Genomic DNA, 13245 nt, shown 5'->3' on the forward strand with positions numbered 1-13245 from the left:
CATTATTATTTATTATTATTAATAGTATTTATTTACTTAATTTATAGACCGCCCTCCCCACAAAGGGCTCAGGACTGTGCACAACATGCAATAAAGACATATATTAATTAATCAATAATGATCAAATTGGGTTAAAACAATTAACAATGAAAACAGCGCAATGAGAGGGAACTTCCAGGAAAATAAGCTACCCTTCCGTTTCTGTCCCATACTTGCATCTCACTGGGAAGAAGTGCCTGTTGCAAGGGAAGTCAGGAGGAGGCAGTTGGGAGAGCAGAGGTGGGGGCTTGCTGAGGGACTGCTGCCCAGGAGCTGTCCCATTCACCCCTGCCCCCACCTGTTCTGTGATCCTGATAAACCTTAGTCTCGGCTGTACCGCTGTGGACTACTGGTGGATGCCCCATGACTGAACACTTACTTAGAATTCCGTGCAGGAGTCTGTTAATCCCATGATTCCCCCCCTCCAGCCTGCAATCTGAAGTAGAACAGCTCCAACACAAGATTTCCCCACCTCAGCAAAAACCAGGCCTGTGACACATCTTTCTAGGGCATCTTTCAAAGGAACAATGTTCTGCAAACCCAGAGGCGGGAATCGGCACGATTCTTTCAAAAATCAAAACACAAAGATCCCCAAAATTGACAGAACAGACCATTTGTTCTGGGTGGAGGGGAAGAGGGTGCTTTACAGACTGTGAACAAGGTTCGTCAGCCATGGCGTGTGCACACCTGGCTGCACCAAGACAGCAAGGAAGCAAGCGATGTCCTTAAGAAACCGAAGGTTAAGGGCTGTAATGTATGTCAGCGTGGAAAAAGCCTGAAACGGGGCCTTTAGGGCAGGGATGCCTTGCCTGCATCTTGTTGTCATCCCCCACCCCCCCCTTCTGCATTTATCTGGCTGCCATAAGATATTTGTCCCTTTGCTCTGGTCCTTTCCCCTCTGGATTGTTTGTCTGTGTGGCTCTCATTGCCTCAAAAGCACGTTTCCCGGCTTTCCCCTCTGAGCCGCAGAGGTGCCCTCATTGATCCACGCGGAAGATGGTCGCACAGCTCGCAATTGTGTGTGGCTGCTCTGGGTCTGCACTGCATTAGCCGAGAGCACGGCTGCTTCTCCCTTCACTGATACTAGCCTATTGTTCTCATCCCCCTCGCCGATGCACCAAGCCGTGGGACGGCCATAACCCTACAGATTATTGGGCTTTTGTCAACTCCTCGGCGACAGCGGCCTCTCGAGTGGCGGCTCAGGCTCCATCTGGGTGCACAGCTGGCCAATCACCTTTCTAATACACCTGCCTCCTTGGCGGCTGCGCGTGAGAGAGAGTCAGGCTCGGTGCCGCTGCCGGGGCTCTCCTGATGAAAGGGAAGATGCCTGCGTGGTGGCAGGGCTAATCCCTGGCAGGTTAAGTAACTGCCTGCTTCCCACCGTGCCTCTGGAATAAGCACAGGGTCTGGCAGCGCATCGTGTCCCTCCAGAAGAGCTCTAATTTCAGGGTGCCTCTGCCATTGACATTTTCCTCCGGAGAGCACAGCTTGGATGGGGAAGGGAGGGGGGGAGGAGTGGAGAGGAAGCCAATCTCAACTCAGGCCAGCAGTCAGCCCCAGCAGCAGATGCCAGAGGAAAGGTTCCCGGCTTCCAGGGTGGCTGGAAGGTTCAGGAGGAGCAAAACGCCTTGCCACCAGAGCCATGGACTACGCTGGGCTTCAGCCGCAAGAGGCTCCATAGGTCTGAACGAATGGATTTAGTGACAAGCCCATCACGTTGCAGGATGCATTCCGCAAGCTGGAACAAACAGGGTTGATTGCGTGTGTGTGGCAGTTCTTCCAAAAAGTGCAGAAATGTTGCTGAGTTTGGTGCTAGGTTCGGGATTCAGCTTCTGGGCAGACTCGGTTTGCTTGATATTTTTTTTATTAATTTGAAAGAGCAGGTTTCTAGGCTGTATGAACGCAAAGCTGTGCTTCAGTGTGCCTGGGCAGTGCCTGATGAAATCTCAGAGGCCAAAGAGAAGCCAGAGCTAGATTTCCAGTGGCTGAGGGAAGTGTCTTGAGTAGTGCCTGCCTTCTCGTGCAAACCCAGAATAAATTCTGCAACATAGTTTTAACAGTACATTTGTGCAAAAGAAGAAAAGGCACAGAGTTCCGTGCCTGGGCGCACAGTTTAATTTTTTGTAATGTGGAATGCACATGTCCCATTGATTATTCTAATCATTTGATTTGCCCTGCTGCACTTTTCTCTGCTTTCCTTCCGCCCATACAGTTCTTCTAAGGCATAGTGGCAGTTTAAGTCATTCGGTTACAGATATGGATTCCAGGGATAAACCTAGTTGACCCAGCATGCTGTTCTCCCCCATACTCTATACTGTGTCAATATGGGACATATAGGAATAGACTAACCAGTTTTCAGTCGGGGACCTTATTCGGTACCTTTCTCTGACACTTCATGAGCACCCTGGGATCTCAGACAGTGACTGCACACACAGTACTTCTTCTGGCACCCAGGTTTTATAGGTAATAGGTTTGTGAGAGACAAATCCTTGAAAACAGGAAGGACTGTCAGTAGATTAACACTATGGCAGGGTTGTTTGGCCTACTAGCAGAATGCACTGAATGTGGAATCTATGCAGCCATATGCAAATAGATCACCCAGCATCACAAACCAGCAGGATCAAAGCTTAGGGGGCCAGTGTAAAGTAATGGTTCGTATCAGACTAGGACAATAAGGATTGTTTAGCTCAAAAGCATAATGCAGCGGAGGCAAAATCTATGCAAACATATGCAAATAGACAACACAACATCCCAGCTGACAGCTGTAAGGACCAGTGTGGGACAGCAGTCAGAGTGTAAGACTAGGACCAGAGACCTCTTGAGCTCAATTCCCATTTTGCCTTGAAACTCAAAGGGTTCCCCTTGGCCTTCTCTCTCTCTCTCTCTCTCTCTCTCTCTCTCTCTCTCCCTCCCTCCCTCCCTCCCTCCCTCCCTAATCTACCTCACAAGGTTCCTGTGAAGATAAAATGGGGAGAGGTAACCATGTTCTCTTGGAGGAAAGGTGGCATGGTGTACCCTGATCTGGCAGATCTTGGAAGGTTTGGTAGCTTGGATGAGAGATCACCAAGGAAACTCTGCAGAGGAAGGCAATGGCAAACCACCTCCGCTTCTCACTTGCCTAGAAAGCCCCCTTGGTGGGGTTGCCATAAGTCACTCGCGACTTGACGGCACTTACGTTACATACATAAACTGTGTATTGTGCCGTGAGTTAAAAAATATAATTAATAAATAAATGGACACTGGTTTTTCATTTAAATGTGGAGCTGGATACAGCACGGCTGTACTACTATCAAGACAGACAGCAGAATTAATATACAGAACAGCATTTAGCATATCTCTGCCACAGGCAATTTGTATCTTTTCCTCCCCCCCCCCCCCCCCCATTTTTTTCTCAGCAAGCAGCCATCGCAACCAGCGTCTTGTTGTACTGCTCTGCAGCAGCAAGGCAAGGCAAAGGATTAGTGCAAGCAAAACAGGTAGGCTTTCGAGAACAGAGCCGTGCTTGGTTTCAACATCTAATTCAATTTGTTCTGCTGAGATTGAAATATGAAATGCTTGCCAGTCAGACGTTCAAAAGCACCAGAGGTTGGGAAAGTTGGGGGGGGGGGAGAGAAGGAAGAAAACAGAGAACCTTCTGAAGTTTACATTTTTATGAAAATTAATTTAACTCTTTGATTCCTTCTCCCCCCATTTGAACACTTGTTTGAGTTTTTCTTTCTCCAGCTTAATGAAGACTTTTTTGTTTTCCCCTAATGATGCTTATCTCCTTCAGATTTGGGGGCTCTTTTTTGTTAAAATAATGTTTAAAAGAAATTCCTTTGGCATTGTTGTCTTAACAAGTGTTTGCACCTGGACACAGAGGCCACCTGTTGAAGTGAAGTTTCTCTGCTTAAAAGGAATTCAACCACCCTGGTTAATGTGTTCGCTTAAATGTTTTCTCTGACCCGAAAATATTCTGAACAGATTGAAGTTGGCAAGAATTTACAAGTCAATTTGTTAATGGAATGGAGTGGACAGAAATTAATTCCTTAATTAAGTGCTTTTAAGTAATAGGAACATTTGCAGGGTGGCCTTTGTTTTATAAAGATGTTAAAGCTGAAGCGGTGCAAATGTTTTCTCACTTTTCTAGATGAATTCTGGATGATTGACACCTTCACTTTTGCAAGCCTGTTTGTTTCATTTTAAACATTTATATCCTGCCAGGGAGACTTACAATAATAATCAGTAATTTATTTACTGATAGTCATTGTATTGGAGCAATAATTTTTAAAGCTCAAAGCAAACAGAGGAAGCAAAAGAATAAATGGATCCAGAGGCCATGATGGATGTACGCAAATGGGCATCCAAAGGAAGGTCAGTCTCTGTAACCCTAGAGCTACAGTATGATGATTATCATACTTTGCATAATAAAGGTGTTCAGGATCTGAAAGGGCATGGGACCGCCAACTGAGAGATACATTCTGTAAGGTATTAAGGTCCCAGCCATAAAGGCATGCGTGTATCCATAATTTAGAGCAGGGGTGTCACACATGTGGCCCGGGGGCCGGATCAGGCCCAGAGAGGGCTTCTATCAGGCCCACGGTGGAACTGGCTGTCTTCTGCTGCTACTTCCAGTTCTGCTGCTGCTGCATCATTCTAGGTTTACAGCTTACAGATACACACCTGAGCAGCATACTCAAGATTGCAACAGCACAGACATTTTGATGCAATAATTCAGAGCAAGAGATGTCAGTTATCAGACACTGTTAAATAAACAAAATGGAAGGGTGCTAATGTTTTAAGCATGTTTTTATTTTAAGTTTAAAAAACCCCTTTGTGTTTGTGTCCTTTATAAAGTTTATATCTCCACTGCCTGGTATTACATTTTATGACACACATGGCCTGACAAGGTCTCATTTATGTCAGATCCGGCCCTCATAACAAACGAGTTCAACACCCCTGATTTAGAGCTTTCAGGCAAATCATGAGAAGGAGGGCAGAAAGGGATGAGCCAGTGCTCAGATCTTGTGGCCCTGTTTTATATGCCCAGAATCGGGTCATTTCGTAGAAAAAGAGCTAGGGGAACTCATTAGCATAACTCATTAGCATATGCCACACCCCCTGACATCACCGGAAGTGTGTCATAAGGCCACACCCCCTGACATCACCGGAAGTGTGTCATAAGGCCACACCCCCTGACATCACCGGAAGTGTGTCATAAGGCCACACCCCCCGCCCCCAACGGTCCCGGCCGCCGCTGCCGGCCTTGCAGCTCCACTGCCGAGCCCCATGAGGGGCCCGTCCCTGGCCCCAGGCAGGCAGGGGTGGGGAGAGGCAGGGAGGAAGCAACTTACCCTCCCTCTTCTCCTGCCTCCTCCTGGCTGAATGAGGGCCGGAAGCGGGGTGGCCGGAAGCAGGGGGCGGGGCTTCGTCATGTGCCCCGCCCCCCTGTACCTCACCCGGGGGAACTGCGTTCCCCCGCGTTCCCCCCCGAAATGACCTCTGCACAGAATAATGCTGATCACCACTTTGGGGTTAGGAAGGAATTTTTCCCCATGCCAAACTGGCCCAGGGATCCTGGAGGTTTTTTGCCTTCCTCTGGGCATAGAGCAGGGGTCATCTTTCATGTGATCCCATTGGTTTTCAACAGCATGGCTCAATTTAAGATGATTGTATTACACACAGCATTTGTTTGGTTTTTAAAAAAGAAGAAGAAACCAGTATAAAGACAAGAGTAAAGGAAAGGCAATAGTGAGGGTATGCCTATGCAATATATTTTTATCAGTTCTATAAGAGCTTAATTGTCATCCCCTCCCCCCAAAAAAAACAAACCCTGGGAATTGTAGTACTCTGACGATGCTAAGAATTTTCAGTAAGAAATCCCTAGCTGGAAATACACAGAGAACTATATAATTCCCATGTTCCTTAGGGAGAAGGAATGACTGTTAAATCAACATGTCTTTGGACAGATGTGGCCTGTGAAAGACAGAGAGATTGGAGGTAGAGGGGAGACAGAAAAAGGGACATGCACACTAAAAAATAAGATATGTCCTATCGCAGGTTGAGATCATAGGTGGGTCTCAAATGTACTGATTATAAATGCTAACAAAATGTTTTAGGTCTGGTGGACACAGTTCAATACCATATTGAAACACAGTGGTAATCTTTGAACTTTAGTTAGCAAGTGAGTGTGGCTGAAATTCCCTGGAATTCCTTTACGGTCTAAATATTGGGGGGAGGGGGTCATCTGAAGGGATGCCACTAAATTTGAGAGGTGAGAGAGCATCTGCAGTAGTCAAACCTAAGCTAGCCATTTGCAACTATGATGCAACCGATTTCAGTGAAATGGCTAGTCATTTGGCCTTAGTTCCCAATCTGTAATACAGGGATAATTATATGACCAGTACTGAATGCATAGGAAAATCGATACTCGAATAGTTTGTTCCAGAACTTCTGGTCCCCAAGTTAAGATGTGTCACTGTATTCTGTTTAAAGAGAAATTAGCTTTTAGGCTACACAGAACTATTCTACAAATGTTTAGTGTTCAAAGCAAACACCCCCACCCCCACCCAATAAAAGATACTGCAAGCCTAGGATATTGTTAGCCTGGTGAGGCAGAGTGTTCATTTGCTATACTAAAAAAGGCAGGTTCAAACAAGGACTATCATTGTTTATACTCAGCTTTGCACAACATTCAAGGTGGCTTCCAGTGGGTCACAGATTGATTACAGACTGCCCTGGCTTGCTGGAAGGTACCAGGTGCAGGCTCTGTCCTTGGTTCAAGACTTGTCTTTATGTAGGGGAGCTCCTTGTCAGGTCAAGAGTAACCTGACTGTTTGTCATGGCACGTCTCCTACAGGGGGGACATTTTGTACCCTCTGAAGTTTCAGATTCATCATGGTTGGAAAGGAAGGGAAGGTATTCCTTCTGTGGCAAAAGCCCATTTGTCTATCTGGGAATAAGCAGTGCTGCATACTGCCTCCTGTTTTTCTTTAAATATATTCATTCGGGGGGGGGGAGAGAGAGAGAGAGAGAGAGAGAGAAATGGCGTAGCAGGGAGCTCAGATTTCAGATTTATCCATTCATGAATAATAATCAGGCTGAGTAATTCACAGTAAATGGGCATCCAAATTGGCTAATAAGGAAGGCTTTCACCTCAAACTGGAGCTGGGCGAGAGACCGAGAATATCAACAGACGTTGGCTACGGCATGCGTGTGTATGCGATGTGACCTGAATCGGTGAAATATGCAAACCAGGGCCAGGGTGCCAGCAAAATAATAGGCATCTCTGTTAGCAGACGGAGGAGAGAGCTGGGCTGGCAGGCTGACAGCTTAGCAGCCTTCACAGGGGCTTCCTGTTGGCGGCCAGGGTCCTAGTTAACTTCCTCATGGCTCTTTCTGCCACCTAGGCTGGGTACAGGCAATCCAGTTCTGTCCTCAGTGGGGAAAATCTCACCCCTCCATTGAAACTGGAAAATGAAAAAGGAGAGTGGGGCAAAAGGGTTGGTTTACACTTGTGGGGGTGGGGGGTAGCATATGATGTTTCTCCTGTGGAAAGGCCTTTGAAATTGGAAGGGAGGCTTTGCAAGAGGCAGCAGAGGTGAATCAGGGCAATGCCCAGATCAAAACCATGCATGCACACCAGCAGGGGCTTTATGGTGCCAGCTCAGTCTAAACTGATGGGGCATCCTCAAGGACACAGACCACTTGAAAGTTTGTTTTTTCATTACACCAACATAAGAAAGAAATGTGAATACCTTGTCTTGATATCTTCAGGGCCTTTATCTCCAGATAGATAAAGCTCTTTTTTTAGCAAATCATAGCTACATGATGACAAACAGTAAAAGAGACTAGGTGTCAAACGAGTATTTCCAAAGAGAGTTTTCTGTGGGTGGGGTGTCACCACAGAGAAGGCTCTGTCATTCCTCTGGCCTCCAGGAAGACCTGGAATGGAATTATCCCAGTGTCCACAAGATTATGGGCAAATTCCTGATCTAGATCCTTTGCATTTCATAAAGATTGCCAGAGTTAGATCAAACCAAATTGGGTCTAGTCCAGCATACTGATTCCCCATAGCTGCCATCTGAATGCCCCTGGGTGCTCACATACCAGGCACAGTAGTGTTGACCTTCAAGAGTGTGTTGGTTGCACAATTATTTAGCACAATTCGGTCGTTGACAGCTCTGCCACAGGGCAGGCAAAATGTGAGGGAATTGGACATAGGCTGTGAGGCATTCGCGAGCTATTTTGCAGAGAAAGTCTTGGCGCTCCGCCGGGACCTCCCCGCCACAGTTGATACAGTGAGCGAACTTGAGGCCCCTTGCACGTCTTTGGAGCCGGGTTTAGTGAGTTTTTGCCCACTCAGTCTGGAAGAAGTTGACAGATTGCTTGTGTCTGTGCGTCCAACCACATGCGACCTTGATCCGTGCCCCTCTTGGCTCATTAAAATGGGTCGTGAGGGGTTTCAAGGTGCCCTGCGGGAGATTATCAACAAGTCTCTCTCAGAGGGACGGTTCCCCAGGGCACTCAAGGAAGCGATGGTCCACCCTCTCTTGAAAAAACCATCGTTGGACCCAGCCGAATTGGCCAACTATCGATCGGCGTCCAATTTGCCCTATTTGGGCAAACTTATAGAGAGAGCGGTGGCGACACAGATGCAGGGCTTTCTGGATGACGCTTCTCTCCTCGATCCCTTCCAGTTCGGCTTTCGCCCTGGTCACAGAGTGGAGACTGTACTGGTCACTCTGACTGATGATCTCCGTAGGCATCTGGATCGAGGCGGTGTGGCGGCATTGTTGTTGTTAGATCTGTCGGCCGCATTTGATACGGTCGACCATCAGTTGCTGACCCACCGCCTCGCCGACGTGGGGATTCAGGGGCTTGCCCTTCAATGGCTGGCCTCTTTTCTTCAGGGTCGGGGACAAAGGGTGGCGATAGGGGATCAGCGGTCCCGGAGGTGGCCTCTCGAATGTGGGGTACCTCAGGGGGCAGTGCTATCCCCAATGTTGTTTAACATCTACATGTGCCCCCTTGCCCAGATTGCCCGGAGCTGCGGGCTTGGGTGTCATCAGTATGCAGATGACACCCAGCTATATCTGATATTGGGCGGCCAGTCAGATTCCACTCCAGATGACCTTCATCGGGCACTACAGGCCGTGGCTGGTTGGCTCAGACTGAGTCGGCTGAAATTAAACCCGGCAAAGACGGAGGTCCTGGGCCTGAGTCAGCGGTCTGGGGTTGGGGCTCCCTCTCCCGACCTTCGATAGGGTGCCATTGGTACCAGCGTCGGAGGTTAGGAGTTTGGGTGTGCTCCCGGACTCCTCGTTATCAATGGAGGCCCAGGTAGCAGCCACTGCCAAGTCGGCCTTTTACTATCTTCGGCTGGTGCGGCAGTTGGTCCCCTTCCTCGACCATGATGACCTGGCCACAGTGATCCATGCGACGGTCACCTCGAGGTTAGACTACTGTAACGCGCTCTACATGGGGCTGCCTTTGTTGCAAATCGAAGCTGCAACTGGTGCAGAATGCTGCAGCCAGGCTATTGATGGGTCTTCCTAGACGAGATCACATCCAGCCTGCGCTGAAAGCGCTGCACTGGTTGCCAATAGCATACCGGATTCGCTTCAAAGTGCTGGTTCTGACCTTTAAAGCCCTATATGGCCAGGGACCAGCCTACCTAAGGGACCACCTTTCCCCACATGTTCCCCCATGGGCACTACGGTCGGGGAATCAAAATCTCCTGGATGTTCCAGGTCCCAAGACCATCAAACTTGCGATGACCAGGGCTAGGGCGTTTTCGGTGGCGGCTCCTATCTGGTGGAATGAGCTCCCAGAGGAGATCCTGGCCCTGCGGGACCTCGTACAGTTCCGCAGGGCCTGTAAGATGGAGCTCTTCCGCCAGGCTTTTGAATAGGAGCCGCCGCCACCACTGTTCCATCAACACCCTGTAACTGCCGCATACTGTCATCCTTGGTGCGGGTGTCATCGGAGGGAGTGGGATGTGCCTAGGGACAACAGTGGGGCACTGTTGTGCAATTAGATTATGGAGAACACCATCTTGACTTCAAAATCTGGAAGTAAGTAGAGGAGCACCAGAAAATGTTTTAAGAACTTTGGTTAATTATTTAATTGTCTATTTGGTAATTTTAATCTGTATTCTTATTGTTTTATTGTTATTACCTGCCGTTATGCCTCTGTTAGCCGCCCTGAGCCTGCGTGGAGGGTGGGATATAAATCCAAATAAATAAATAAATCCTGCCAGAAAGTTTCTAGTATTGACAAGGAATCAGCTGCACTTGAAAAAAATTCATGAACACTTTCCGTTTGTGGTTCAGGGCATGCCCAGTTCATGAGCCCCTTTTAGGCGCCAAATGAACCAGTGAGGTTTGTAACAAGGTAGAATGCTCCCCCCCCAGCATGCTAGAGACCCAAAATTGCAGGGGATCTCTGGCTGACTCTCCTCTATCTGCCCTCCATGTTTGGTGAGGATTGGATATACGGGGTCCACGTTACGGCCCCCCAAAGCAGGTGCCCCCAGTAAAGTGCTTACTGGGGAAATGACAGCCACAGGTTCAGGAGTGTATATAACAGACCCTGTGTAAGCTAGATACATCAAATTCAAAGGGGGCCTCCTCCTAATGCTCCTGTACATGCCCTCCAAGTTATGTGCAGATTGGGCTTAGGGGATCCAAGTTATGTCCCCCCAGGAAAGTGCATTGGGAAGAATGTCAGGCGCAGGTTCAAAAGTGTATAGAATGGACTCCCTGCAAGCTATACACACTAAACACACAGGGACCCTCAGCCTGCCTTTGACGCTTGGTGAACATTTTGATTGAGCCGGAGGCAGTCTGGAAAAGTATTCATTCACGAACTGCCAGGAACCACTGGAAAGTTCGTAGAATGTTTGTGCCAGTTGTTCACAAACCAGCCGAAATTCATCATGAACTTTAGTTTGTGAGCTGGTTCGTGCTCATCCCTACTCATTGAGGTCAAGAAGAAGAAAAAACGGCAGCCCCCTAGTTTTTAAGTAGAAGAACCACAGATAAAGACAGACCAAGTGAGGATAGAGTAAAAAAATTTTCACCTGTTGGGTCAAGCAGCATTTGTTTTTAAGATTTGTATTCTGGCTTGTCCTGCTTTCCCTAATTTGCCAAAGATCCCGGAGAGATTCCTGTGGGGGCATTGGCACTTGGACTAGAAGGAACTGTTTGAACTGTTATTTCAAGGGATAACTGAGTGCCTTCTCCCTTAATGTCACAACGTGCTCTTTGAGAGAAGTAAAAATGCTTCTCAGCACCATCCATGTGTCCTCAAGACAACCTCAGGACAGTCTGAGTGTCATCTGGGAAGTGCTCCACCCCTCCCGCGATTGTCTTTCAGAAATGGAGGAAGGCATCCTTTTCTGGGCTGGGTTTCAGGGGCCAGGATTAAAGCCAGCAGAGGTCAGGGTTTGAGGTTATATTTCATTCAGTAAAGATATATTAAAACAAGAAAAATAAAATATGCACTTTCATATACTAGAACTGAACTAACTACCAAATGGATGTCTCACATTCACTTGTGTTTAATTTTGTTCCAAGAGGAATAAAAGGGGGCCACTGTCCCAAATCTTGCTGGATTAGATCTAGCTGTGCCACTGGGTCTCACCAAATATCCATCTAGTACAGCTTTCTATTTCCACCCGACCAGATACCTCTGGGGAGCTTGATAATCAATGCATGAAGGCAACAATTCCTTTCCTCTGTTATCTGGTATTTGGAGGTACACTCTTCCAGAACATGGAGTTTCAATGTAGCTATCACGGCTGATAGATTATGCATTTGCCTTTCAAAGCAACCTAAGCTAGTGGCCATTGTCACTTCTTCTGATAATATGTTTCATACATTATATGAGTTTGGGCTGTCTTAAAGCAGTGGCTACTCACTTTGACCCAATTACTTCAGGAGAAAGGAAAACAAAATATCTACCAATGCAATGCACTCCAAAATTCTGTAAGAAGAGATTGGATTTATACCCCACCCTTCACTACCCAAAGGAGTCTCAGAGCGGCTTACACTCTCCTTTCCCTTCCCTCCCCCCCCCACAACAGACACCCTGTGAGGTAGGTAGGGCTGAGAGAGCTCTTTCGGGAACTGCTCATGAGAGAATAGCTCTGAAATAACTTGTAACTAACCCAAGGTCACACCAGCAGCTGCATGTGGAGGAGTGGGGGATCAAACCCAGTTCTCCCAGATTAGAGTCCACACTCCTAGCCACTACACCAAACTGGCTGTCCTAACCACTACACCAAACCGTAAGCTCCCCCACACCAACCCATGGCTACCCCAGTCTTCTGTTTCCTAGGCTGATTTTGCACTAGAGCTGCCTCGATGTTGCACCGCTGTTTGCCCCGATACTATAGGTCAATTTCACACCTGAAGCCGTGGGGCTGCATTTGACCCACAGCTTCGCCCGATTTCCTCCGCAGTTTCGTGATCCTCAAAAAACAGGATCAAGAAACTGCAGGGGAAATCGGGCGAAGCCACGAGTCAAAATGCAGCCCCGCAGCTTCGGGTGTGAAATTGACCAATAGTATCGGGGCAAACGGCGGCGCAACATCGAGGCAGCTCTAGTGCGAAATCAGCCCTAAACTAAAATACACTTTTAGCCTCTCATCCTAAATCAGGTGCTCCAATGCCTTGATCCTGTCAGTTGTCCTTCTATCTCCTTTTTCTAGTTCTGTGATCTCCTTGAGATGGGAAAACCAAATCTACATGTATGTATGTTTTTTAAAAAGTTTGCTCACCCTGGGCCTTCAAGATGGGGGTAGTCTATAAATAAATGAACAAGGCTGAGAAGAAGTCACTGCATTTGCATGCAAGCATATGAGGTTATTATGGGAGGGGGAGGGAGGAGCGGAGCGGAGCAGAGTCAGGGTGGCTGGAGGCCGAGAGCATTGGACTTAGTTAGAATTCAGCCGCTAGAGCTTTGCCTTCTCTCTGCTGGCTGAGCGTGATTGACACTTACAAATTACCCAGCCAAAAGTGTCGAGTCTTTGACCCCTGAGTAACATCTTCGGCAAGCTTGAGATTTGCCAGCATTTTGTCATCTAATTACTACAAATCCCTTGAAAATTCACTGGCTGGTGAATTTTTAATGCAGGGCGCAGTTTTCAGTGTGATGCATCACCCAGATGGGTTTGCGTTCTCCTTCCTTCTCCACATGCTACGTCACACTCTGCTCAAGTCA

General features: G+C 47.7%; 1 protein-coding gene across 1 annotated transcript in view; it reads left to right on the forward strand.

Annotated features, from left to right (window-relative positions):
* Positions 1 to 13245, forward strand: part of RBM19 (RNA binding motif protein 19) — a 122184-nt gene that overhangs the window by 108316 nt on the left and 623 nt on the right. The window lies entirely within an intron of this gene.

Source organism: Gekko japonicus, unplaced genomic scaffold (genome assembly GCF_001447785.1).
Source record: "Gekko japonicus isolate JY-2015 unplaced genomic scaffold, Gekko_japonicus_V1.1 scaffold297, whole genome shotgun sequence".
Taxonomy (NCBI): Eukaryota; Metazoa; Chordata; class Lepidosauria; order Squamata; family Gekkonidae; genus Gekko; species Gekko japonicus.